This window comes from Malus domestica, chromosome 08 (genome assembly GCF_042453785.1).
Source record: "Malus domestica chromosome 08, GDT2T_hap1".
Lineage (NCBI taxonomy): Eukaryota > Viridiplantae > Streptophyta > Magnoliopsida > Rosales > Rosaceae > Malus > Malus domestica.
This window is the reverse complement of record NC_091668.1, coordinates 18,411,523-18,424,184: the sequence shown is the minus strand read 5'-3', so window position 1 is coordinate 18,424,184 and position 12,662 is coordinate 18,411,523. Positions and strand designations below refer to the sequence as shown.

The 12,662-nt window shown below is 37.1% G+C and overlaps 1 pseudogene; it reads right to left on the bottom strand.

Annotated features, from left to right (window-relative positions):
• Positions 1-1,782: 1,782 nt before the first annotated feature.
• Positions 1,783-7,257, bottom strand: LOC103441546 (NAC domain-containing protein 2-like; annotated as a pseudogene).
• Between the last annotated feature and the right edge of the window lie 5,405 nt (positions 7,258-12,662).

The window sequence follows — 12,662 nt, the reverse complement described above, 5'->3', positions numbered from 1 at the left end:
TTGTCCCATGTGTATGCTCGGCAACAAAGTCAACCATAAGATACTTACCAGGTATGGGAGAATTTATTTGCAACCTTGATTGGCACCCAAATCTAGTCTTAGTATGATGATGTTGAACATTAGCATCATGTTTATCAGGTCCACGGTAACCTTGAGCAGAGCAAACAAAAAGCCTGTCTTTAAACGTGCCATCTTCCCTTTTATGTGCATTATTTCTTCTAATGCCGAAGCCAACATGATATACATAAGTCATGTAAAAATTATACGCTTGAACTTCTGTTTCAAACTCCAAGCCAACTGTTGGAATGAATTCTTTTTGTATTTTGGAATGAATCAAAACAATATTTTCACCATCTGTTGTATCTTCTAACTTTTTGTCACTGCACTCGCCTTCAACAAAATTATTCATGGAAATATCACCTTCGAAATCCAGCTTACGATGTGCTTCAGTTTGATACTCCAATGATGTCCATATTCTGCAAGTAAAAAGAAAGATTGTCCACAATTAATTGTGATGCTTCCGAGACCATAATTGAAATGGAATTAAAGACCAAAATATGGGCAAAGGACAACAATGGTTAAAAAACAAAAAACCATCTCCACTAACTAATCTATCTCAACCCCTTCACATGTCTCATTCACAAATAAAATAAGAAAAAAAATTTACTTACAGTTGCTCCTTCTCTAGGGTCGTGCTCTACTTTATGCATATGATTTTTTTGGCTCCATGGTTCAATGCTTGGACATGGAAACGAAGAACTTTGGAAGCCACAGCAAGGAAGAAAGAGAGTCGTGCAATAGAGGGATATTTGGTAGAGTCCAGGCGTCGTATGCCTTTTGCAATTTCTTTTTCCAAAAATTTAGTAGATAACAGAAGTTTAAGGATAACAGAAAAAATAACAGAGTTAAGATTAGTGAGTGGGTGGACACGTGTTGCATATTTAGAGGGGCCACGGAAGGACCACAGGGTATTTGGGTGCAGAAAATCTGGACTCGCATGAGAGAGGGTTGTGGGGCCCAATGACACACAAACCGACTCTATAAATTCCAACAAAAGTATAATTACTAAACTATACAAATTTTGTTTCATTTGCTCTCATGCGTTCATATCAATGAGAACTATACGAATACGACAAGAAAGGAGACAATATGAATTAAGCACAAATGTCCGCATAGAATTTCACTTAGTGATACAAAGACATCTTCATCATTCTACAACTTCTGAAATAAAATTCAATAAAATCAGAACAAGTCGCGGCATCCTAAAAAGCCCCCTTCTCTTTTTTCAAAACCAAAAATACCACAACCTAAAACAACATTTTCATTTTATGTGCCAAGTTTGAATCAATATCAATAATTTACAGTAATTTACAGCACACCATGCCTCCAAAGAAAAATAACTAAGGACACATGACTATCAAAGGAAAAGCATAGTAACTCACTACAACCATGATCTGAATTACAAACAAATATTAGAATTTAGATAGTTTGCCTTCAATATCACCATGTGAAATTTGTGAACAACATAACCTACGTGTACAAATGTTACACATTTTACTACTAAATGATAATATTTCATAATGGATAACGTTCGAGAGACTAAATTTTTAAACCAAAGTTTGTAAATTAAATGACGTATCACCAATAAGAATTAAATACGTTAATCAACACTTAAGTGATAATTCAATAATTAATAACTACATCATTTAGTTTACGAAATTTGATTTAAAAAATTTAGTTTCTTTCATAATAATTTTGTGTGCAGAATACGCCCGTCATTTTTATAATTTTTATATCCAACGGTCCCAATTCACTTTTGGACCCCAAAATGTTGAACCCACAAGTGAAATACCAACCCCAATCGAATCCCTATCCCAATCTCAATCTAAATCCCATTTCGCTCTCCAAATCCATTGACGCATAAAGGCACTCTCATTGACTTCGGTCTCCTGTTGCCGTCCGATGCGCCGTCTCATATATGTTTACAGTAGTCCTTAACACACGATCAAAATCAATAAGGCTTCTGGAGGTACATGAAGATGTCCTGTAGCGGGGACATCTGATTGTCACTCTGGAACTACGCCCTGAACCCGTTCTCCATGGTGGCATCCGTGTGATTGTACAGGAATTCAAGGGCTTTCTCCCACTCCTTCCACTTAGCCTTGCTCTGCACCTCACACGTGAACCTCGGCGACACCACGTGCTCCGAGCAGCTCGAGTCCGTGTGCAGCTTTGGCACCGATTTCGACGTGTTGAAGTACACGTAATTGTTCGGGGGACGAATGAGGACCACCGCAGCTGGTGGCTTCCCATCCTCGAACTCTGAGCTGGTGCTTACGTTATGAATCCTTGTTTGCTATTCTTTTTCTTGCTGCTCAGGCTGCTGCTTCTCCACGATGCCCTTCTTGTTGTATATTCGGCATAGAACCTAATCATCCAGCTGTGAAAATGCAGACCGTCTATCGGTATCCAATTAAATTAATTAATCATTCACTAATTAAGAAAATAAAAAAGTTAAATAAATCCTAACCTCAAATAAAATCCCCTTATCAAGTTATCGCTAATAGCTTTAGTCACCATCACACAAGGGAATTGTTATTAGCGCTCCAAAAATCTCATTCTACACTTCAAACTTTCTATATTAGGAAAAAAATTTATATTTCTGAGGAGTGTAGAATGAGGTTTTTGAAGTGCCAATAACACTTCTGGTGCGAAAATTAACTTAACACACAAATTAAACCCTCTTGTTGTCAATTGTCGTAAAGAATGTAAGTAGGGATCGTTCTAGGCCGGGGATTAGGAGGGATTGCTAAAACACTTGAAACTGACTTAAATATGTGAAAACAAACTTAAAAGCATGAAATTAAACTTACAAGACTCAAAACAGATTATAGAGACTCAAAACTGCCTAAATACAACTCTAAGGCAGTTTCTGCCACTAACACTAAGGTTGGACGAAAATTGATTTTATCTTGACTTAAAACACTTAAAAACACAATCTAAAACAAGTACTAACTAATATGACTTTAATAAAATAAGGGGATTTTGGTTTTGGACGAAAATAAGGAAAACAAAACAAGTAAATTAAAGAACTAATGAAATCTGCACGAATTTGAGTAAATTGAATGGATGGAAGGCTAGCTAGGAGGTTCTTCTCCACACATGACATACTTGCATATAAAATGATTTCCAGTTGCTTTTCAATAAACCATGAACCTCAACACCCCAGATTAATTAGGTACGCTTAAATTAATCCTCAGATTTTCCTAATTTCATTGAATTGGATGATTGCATACAACAACCCAAAGCATTCCCCGCAAGTTCCCTACATGAATTGCATAATAGAGATACAAGTAAGAATCATCAAGTTCTATGAAAATCATAAGCATTGACGAAACACTTGTAACTATGAATTGCATGAAACTTATGCCAAGAATTTACTTAACACGGTTGTGACGAACAACCTTTACTACTTGTGAATATAAGTTCATAATGATTAAGTGAAACTCCCTTATATCCTAGCATCATATTTATGCATGGAAATTAAGCGTGCACTCTCAACCAACATACACAAATAAGTTTTAATTCAAATGGATAAGTAAATTGAATTCACAACTTATGAATCACAACTGAAAGTAATCAAATCATATTGCAAGCATGAACATGGTTTTGAATTCCCCCCTAGCTAAGGGGGGTTTAGTTTCTCATACTTACAAAGCAAAGATAAACAAATTTAGAAATTGAAAACAAAAGAAAGAAAACACCTAAAAACGCTCCAACAATCCAACTTGAATGGCAAGCATGTCCAAGCACTTTCCTTCCCTTCCTTTGCTACGGCACAAGGTGTTGGTGAGTGTTTGAAGGTTTGTTTGTATGGAGGAATGGATGTGAGGATGAATGGAAGTGTTTGGATGAAAGTTGTAAGATGTGAATGTAGTGTCTTTAGATAGATCTCCCCCAAATTATGGTGAAGGGTGGATGTATTTATAGGCTAGGGAGAGGAGTGTATGGAGTTGTAATGAGTGGATGTAATGGGTGTAGTGGGTGAGTGTTGTGGTAATGAGTGGATGTAATGGGTGTAGTGTATGAGTGTTTGGTAATGAGTGGATGTAATGGGTGTAGTGGATGAGTGTTTGGTGATGAGTGGATGTAATGGTTGTAGTGGGTGAGTGTTGTGGTAATGAGTGGATGTAATGGGTGTAGTGGATGAGTGTTTGGTAATGAGTGGATGTAATGGGTGTAGTGGATGGATGTTTGGAGTTGTAGGTCAACACACTTGCACATACACATGCTGATTTCTAGCCTTCAAATCTTCAAAAACGTCCATCCTCATGTCTCCATGCTTGCACTATCCAATCTTGGCTCAAAAATGCTCAAAAATGCTCCGAAATGCACTTTCTTGCCAACTTTGTTATTATGACCTACAAACACACGAAAATAGCTTAAAATGCATAATTAACTAAGAAATAACAACACAAATGCACAAGAACAAGCTAACTAAGTCGCATAAATATGCTCCTATCAAATTCCCCCACAAAAAAAGTCAATTTGTTTTTCCAAAATTGGAAATTTTTAACACACCGTTGATCTAAAATAGGTTCAATCTCCACCATCCGCATACAGCACCAATTCGTGGAATGAACAAGTGGGACTCAAGCCCATTTGGGAAATATTATTTACGTTAAAATTTTCTTCGCTTATAAATGAGAGATTTAAAATTCAAGCCTCATAGAAAGTGAATTTGAACTACATTTTTACAATACATATTACTAACGTATTGTGATGCTAGATATAAATAATATTATTTGTTCAAAAAAGAAAAAAAACGATTTGAACGAAGTCGTGTCAACCGAATCGTCATCATCATGCAACTAAGTTACAGATTCATAATTTTACCCCCAACCCCTAATCTTACAAGAGGGAGAGTGATCGGATCATATTTATATATATTTTTACTTCGAATTCACTCGTCTTGTCTTAGTTAGTTCCTTATATTTTTGAGCTATTTACATTATTTTTGTGTTTTTAGGATTTGTTATGCAAAGAAAATAAAAATAGAACAAGTGAAATTTTATGTAATAACTTCGTCAAAACTGTCTGTGTAGATCAGCTTTTAAATAAAATTAATAAAAGAAATAATAATGATAAATCATGATGATGTTTGAAACATCATCATGATTCATGTTTTGTGGCAGAAAAAATAAGAGGAAGTCCACAACGTCGGTGGGGAAGAGGGAACGCGGAAAGGAAGTATTTCGTATAAAGTGATGAGCAATTTTTAATGAGATGGGTGCTCTTCCTAGACGTGGCAGCGTGAAAGAATCCAAGGGGGTCAGAAGAATAAACGGGGGAGAAGAAGAAAAGAATAAGAGGGGGGCCTCGGTGCCAAGCTGAGGGGAGGAGGAAACCAGCTGCCCTTGGCAGCAACTTTCAGAAGGAAATAAGCCTCGGGTAGCTAGGGGAGCCTCGGAACCAGCAGAATAAAAACTTGGCAGCTTACGGGGAGTCCACACGCAGAGATTGGCGGGGAGAGAGAAGAGCTAAGCTGTCCTTGCAGCTTTGAACCAACACGTGCAGGGATAGACAGAAATCAGAGGGCTGCCTTGCGGAAACTGACAGAAAAGGAGAGAGCAAGGCAGCAAGAAAAATTAGAGGCTTCACTCCATTTCTCTCGGTTAAATCTTTCCAAACTTATGTTTTACTTTTGGTTTAATTTGATAAAAATGTGTAACTAAATTTATTTTGGCTAGAGGTTAATTCAAAGCCATGAATATATTTGTAATATGAATTGATTACCTTCAGTTGTGATTTCTGAGTTGTGATTTAATTTGCTTAACTGCTTGATTGATAACTTATTTTTGTATGTCGATTAAGAATGCATACTTAATTTACATGCATGAATTTGATGCTAGAATATAAGTGAATTTCACCTAATCGTTATGAACTTATATTCACAAGTAGTGAAGGTTGTTATCCACAATCGTGTTAAGTGAATTCTTGGCATAAGTTTCATGCAAATCATAGTTACGAATGCCTCGTCAATGCTTATAGTTTTCACAAAGTTTAATGATCTTTGATTGTATCTCTATTGTGCTTTTCACGTAGGGGACTTTTGAAGAATGTTTTGAATTGTAGTATGCGTTTTTCCGTCCAATTCAATAACTTAAGGAAAACTTGAAGATTAAAAAAGTGCCGTTCACGGTTAATCTGAAGTATTGAGATTTACAACTTATTGAAAGAACAACTGAAAATCAATTTAGGTTGCATATGTGTCATGTGTGGAGAAGAACCCTCTAGCTAGTCCGTCACCTATCCTTTCACCTTAATTTCATGGTTTTGTCAATTCTGTAATTTATTTAAGTTTAATTTACTTCTCGTCAAAACCAAACCCTCCCCATTATTAAATTATATTATTTAGTTAGTTTTCATTGTTGTTAGTCTTTTAATTCAATTTCCGTCCATTTCAGTTCCTAGTGTCTAATTTGATTGTTTTCATTATTTTGAGTCATTCTAAGTGTGTTTTGAGTTATTAGAGCTTTTAGCCTAGTTTTGTGTCCTTGAGTCTTGTTTAATATTTTTAAATTAATTTAGAATAGATTAGCAATCCCTCCTAATCCCCGGCCTAGAACGATACCCTACTTACATCTATACTACAATTGTCAAAAAGAGGGTTTAATTTGTGTGTCAAGTAATTCTCACATCAGAGAGTAACGTGCATACCTTGAGGCTATTCTTTTTTTTGCGGTGAGCGGTCCATGTCGGCGAGGTGATACTTGTGCATAATCCAGTTGGTCTTTTCGCCGCGATGCTTTTCAGGCATAGAACACCAGAGCTTTCTTAATCCCCATTGGTTTCGGATGCCCAATCGGCTTATCGGCACCGGTCACCTTCCAGTAACCGCTTCCCGCCGCCCGGTTCGGCCTCGAACCGTTCGGGTACTTCCGATCCCTTGGCGAAAAGAAATACCACTCTTTCTCTCCGTACAACACCAAACCTGCAATACAAAATTTAAATTAATAAACTAATAAATATTATTTAGAAAAGAAAATCTATGATAATTTGGAAAAGATTCCTAAAATTTAGGGGATAATTACTTGGGAGCTCCCAGGGGTCGTATTTGTAAGGGTCAATTTTGGCGATGATCAGGACGGATATTGGCTGTGACACATATTTCCGGTAGAGGTAGTGCTTCATGAGCTCATCTTCCGTCAGGTGGAACCTGAATCCTAGTGATAGCTGGAAATCGGTGGACAACATTTCAACTGGTGTTGTTCGATTTGAACGCTGTTGTTTGCTCTCTCTCCCAATCGGTACTCACCCTCTGTGCTAAACAAGCTATAGTTGAAATTTGAAAGTTGAAATGCGAGTGAGAGAGGTGAATATATAGGGTGAAGAGAGGGGAAGGGAATGACATGTGGCAGAAGGTAGAGGGTGGATGGTTCTAGAATCGACGTGGGCGATGAGAAATTTTTAGTTGTGACGGGCATACGGATGGTACACCACGTGTTTTTATGCAAGTGGTGGAAAATTTTAATTTTTATGTTATTAATCTTTTAACTTGCATAGCTCACAATTTATATAGAGACACGTGATGTACCACCTCGTGTGACGGTCACATTGAAAAATCTCTCGTGCGCGATAACCTTTGTAGGCAGTCGTAGCAGACAGGTTTTTGGGGGCATTTTGCTGACCGCAGCTGGACGCATGTCACTAATGGAAGTGCGGTGCTTCACGGCGGTTGCGATGTAGTCACTGCTTACACCACTTCTTTTAGGTGGGTATGCGAGTAGGTTTGGGTCAGGTTTGCTAGGGATCTGAGTTCATTCGGCGGATCAATGAGCTAGTGCGCTGGACTGTACACTGTCAGCGCTGTCGTGTTTACATGTGTGGTGTATATATATGTGGTTATTTTGGTTTGATAATTCTTGCTTGAGAAAATGTTACATGTGTGGTGTATATATATGTGGTTATTTTGGTTTGATAATTCTTGCTTGAGAAAATGATTAAACTGGAAATTAGAAGAAATAGTAGAAAAAATGATTGAATTTCCGTTTTGGTTGGAAATAAACTGGGCATTGTTATCTCTTGGGGAAAACGAATATAGAATTAATATTTCTGTTTTGCTAGTGCATCTTAGGCAACCCCCTAGTGTGCCTAGGTGCTCGCTCAGAGCCATATAGGTTGCAAATCTCACTTTAGACATAATCAATATTCTATAACCACATGATTACCAAATAAAAAAGAAAATAAATCTTCTATAACCATATAATTTAATTTACAAATTTGATTTAAAAAATTTGATCTCCCTAAATGTTCATAAGATCTTCTCTTTTGGGTCATACTCAAGCTATGCAATTTCCAAAGTCGAATGCAAAGTTTACAAACACATCTTGTTGAATAATGAGAAAAATCCTATGTTCGTCATTTACAAATTTGTACTAAATGGTTTTATTTCTAATTGTACTGGCATCTTTCGTAATAAAATTGTGAAATATATTGTTAACTTGAAAACAATATTAGTGTTGTGGAGCAAAAAATAATCAAGAAAAATATGGAGGAGACATGTGGATTCTAGGATGAAAAGGACAAAATTACCCTTAAGGAACACCGGAACTCCTATGCGCGAGTAGTGGACAATCATCCCTCAATCAAGTCAAAAGTGCCCAAAATAGTTATTTATTCAAAACCTATTTCATCCATCCTCATCAAATCTTCTCCACAAGGTAACCCCCAAAACATTAATTTCAAATTATATTAATTAGCTAATTAATTGATTTATTACCTAATTAATCTATTAATTGGCTAATTAACTACAAATTACACCCAAAAATGCCACAAATGGTTGGTCACCATCTCTCCAAAGGGGACCAGCCATGCCCTATATATACTACCCCATTTTCTCTATAAACCTAAGTTCCAATTCTCTTGCTAACTTCTCAAAATTCTCCGAACACTTTTCTCTCAAAATTCTCCAAACCCTTATTTCATTTGTCCAGCAGTCTAGCTTTCCTCAGCTGCACTCACAACAAGGACTTCCATGCTATCCAGTGCGAAAGGGTAAACCAATCTCCTGACATCCATCTGGGTAAGCTGTCCAGTGTGAGAGGGTAAACTAATTGCTCTTCAGTGTGAGAGGATAAACTTATTCCCCGACACCCAAAAGGATCTGCTTTCCAGTGCGAGAGGATAAACTAATTGGTCTCCAGTGTGAAAGGGTAAATTAATTCCCCGACACCCAAAAAGGTTTGCTTTCCAGTGTGAGAGGATAAACTAATTGCTCTTTAGTGCGAGAGGGTTTACCAATTCCCCGACACTCATATGGGTTTGCTCTTCAGTGCGAGAGGTTAAACTAATTGTTTTCCAGTGTGAGATTGCTCTTCAGTGCGAGAGGTTAAACTAATTGCTCTTCAGTGCAAGAGGGTAAACCAATTCCTTGACACCCATATGGGTAAGTTTTCCAGTGCGAGAGGGTAAACTAATTGCTCTCCAGTGCAAGAGGGTAAACCAATTTCGCGACACCCATATGGGTAAGCTATCTAGTTGTTGAGTGTATAAAGTTATACTTTTACACCCTATTTTGCCTAGGTTTTTGACTTAAAATCTCTATGCATCACAAGGTATTTTGTTGTTTGTATTGTATTTCAGGATGAAAGTAAGAGCTTGAAGAAATGATAGGAGCATATTTATGCGCCTTAGTTAGCTAGTTCTTATGTATTTTCGTTATGTTTTCTTCGTTAAAGTAGTCTTTTGAGCTACTTTCATGTGTTTTCAGGTTTAAAGGGCACATTACAAAAAATGATGCAATTCGGAGCATTTGGAGCAAAATTGAGCTGGAATGAAGTGTAGGCTTATGGAGCACAAGGAATGGACGAGTTTGAAGGTCAAAGGAGCTTAAGAAATGAAGAAATGAAAGTGAAGAACAAAGAAGTCGGAATTGGAAACCAAAGTTTCTAATGTTGGAAGCTTCTATTCTTGGAGGTTTCCGTATTTGTGAGTTTCTATTCTTGGCGTTGGGCTTTTGGATGATCTATCCTTACCTCTTGGACTTGAGCCGCACTTCCTAGCCATTCTCTCTTAATTTCTGACTTATTAGGGCATTTAGTTGTGGATTTGAGTTATACAAATCCCTGTCTAAAACTAAGTGGACCTAAGCCCTAATTCTTTGTGGATATTCACCATATGCCGCACCTAAACCCTAGCCCATTTCCAAATCTGATCTCCCTAATCCTATGCCGCACCTAGGGTTTTAAATACCTGATTTCCTTGCCTTGCAAGGCATTCTAAAAGCCTTAACCTTAGCCCACTAAACCAGCCGAACCCTAGGCATTTTCCCATGCAAAATCTGATTGTTTTAACCTATTTTCTGTTGGATTTGGGCTTCTAGAAACTCTAATCTGATTGCTAGGGTTTTTACGTGCCTATACTCCTTTAAAGCTTTTGGCCGAAAATACCACCTCCCATATCATCCATTCTCTCCAGAAATCTACCCTAAGCCTTGCCGCAACCACCACATCATTCTCCCTAGTTCTAAGTCTCTGCCGTGCCCCCTAATCCCCTTAACCTTCTACCCTATTCAAATAACCATTCATCCACCACAGCCGCACCTTTCCACCACCATCACCACCTCGTGCAGCCACCATTGAAGGAGAAAGAAGTAGTGCCGTGCAGTCCAAAGGAGGGAGAAACCTTGCACATGCAATCTGCCATTAGTAGAGTGTTTGGAGTTCTTTCTTCTCTTGTTTCTGTTTTCATGTTTAATTTAATTTGCTTTTCAATTATGTTAAACATGTGGAACTAATTTCTTTTTAGTTAGAGGCGAATTTGAAGCCATGGACATATGTTGGTTATGATTTGATTTACTCTAGTTATGAATTCATGAACTTTATATGTGGTTTACTTTTCTGTTTTGATTAAGAACTTGTCTATGTATGTGGGTTGAGGGTCGACACTTAATTTGCATGCCTAAACTTGATGCTAGGATATAAGGGAATTTCACCTAATCGTTATGAACTTATATTCATGAGTAGTAAAGATCGCTAGTCACGATTGTGTTTAAGTAAACCCTAGGCTGGATTAACATGCGTATTCCATAGTTATGAATGCCTAGTTGATGTTCGTGATTTCCGTTGAACTTAATGATCTTTGTTGAATATCTCTATCATGCGTATTCCATAGTTAGGGACTTTGATGAGGAATAATTTGGTTTTAATGCGTATCCCATTCGATCCAATGAATCTAGGGAAATCTGAAAGTTAATTTAAGCGAACCTAATTAACTTGGAGCATTGTCATTCATTGTTTGTTGAAGTCATAACTGGGAATCAAATTATATGCATATGTTCATGTGTGGATAAGGAACCCTCTAACTAGTTTCTCACCATTCTATTTCATCACAATCTGTTTTGTTTGAAGTTTGTTTACAAGTCTCTGTTTTAATTTCAATTTCGTCAAAATCAATCCCCCATTTATTTTAAAGTGTTAGATTAGTTAGAAGTCAATTTAGTTTGTGTTTCTAAGTGTCTTGAGTCAAGTTTTAGTCCAATTTCGTCCAAATTAGTGTTAGGTACTCAAAACTGCCCAGAAAGTGGTTTAAGGCAGTTTTGAGCCTTTTAGTTGCTGTTTTGAGTTTTTGGTTGATTTAAGTGTTTTAAACTCTAGTTTTGTATTAATTGAGTCTAGTTTAGTGTTCTACATTATGTTTTTATGTTCTTGAGTCAGTTTCACATTGATTAGCATCCCTAGTTAATCCCCGGTTTAGAACGATCCCTATTTGTTCATATACTACAATTGTCATCCATAGGGTTTAATTTGTGTGTCAAGTTAATTTTCACATCAAGAAATCATCTTATTTTGAATATTTTAAGAGCTTAGAATGGATAGTTTGAAGCCCAACTCGCCCAAGACCAGATCATAGCCCACAAGTGGCCCAAGATCCGCCAGAAAAGGTCTTTGCAGAACAGCCAACTTGCGAGCTTTGCCCCGAAGTGCTCAGAACGAATTAGAAAATGGGCCATATATATGGAAAGCCCTTGAAGTCTTCTTTCTGATAGTCTTTATAGCTTGTGATTTGGAACTTTCGACAAGAAATTATGATAGAATAAAGATTAGCTGTTCAGTTACAAATAACAGCTAGTTTTCAGTTACTCATATACTAAAAGCTGATTGTAATGAGCTATAAATGAGAGTCAATTTAAAGATGTAAATATGTCAAATGTTAAAAAACGCCTAAGCCCTTTAATAGGAGAAAAATACACAGAATCTGAAGGATAAAGAGGAGAAGATACACAACATCAAAGAGGAGGAGTCCTTCACCTCAAGCCATTTCTAGGTTCTAGCTTTCCTAACTTTTTATGTATTTTGTTAATTTAGGTGATGGATACTCAGGGCTGCTTTGAAGCCCTAGACATGATTGAATTAATGTTATGATGCAGTTTTAGTTTATTAATTTCATTTGCAAGCTAGAATTAGTTTTCTGTCTCAATTGTTCAAGCACATAATTTCAAGCCTAGCTACCTTGTTTATGTTTGCTTTCTGTTGAGAATGATAAGGATGACTACCATATCTTCTTTCATTCCTTAGCAACATGTGGTTAGGTTCAAAACTAATCATGTAAGCTGATTCCATGGAAATCTAGGATAAATGCCATGTTCTAGGGTTCATGTG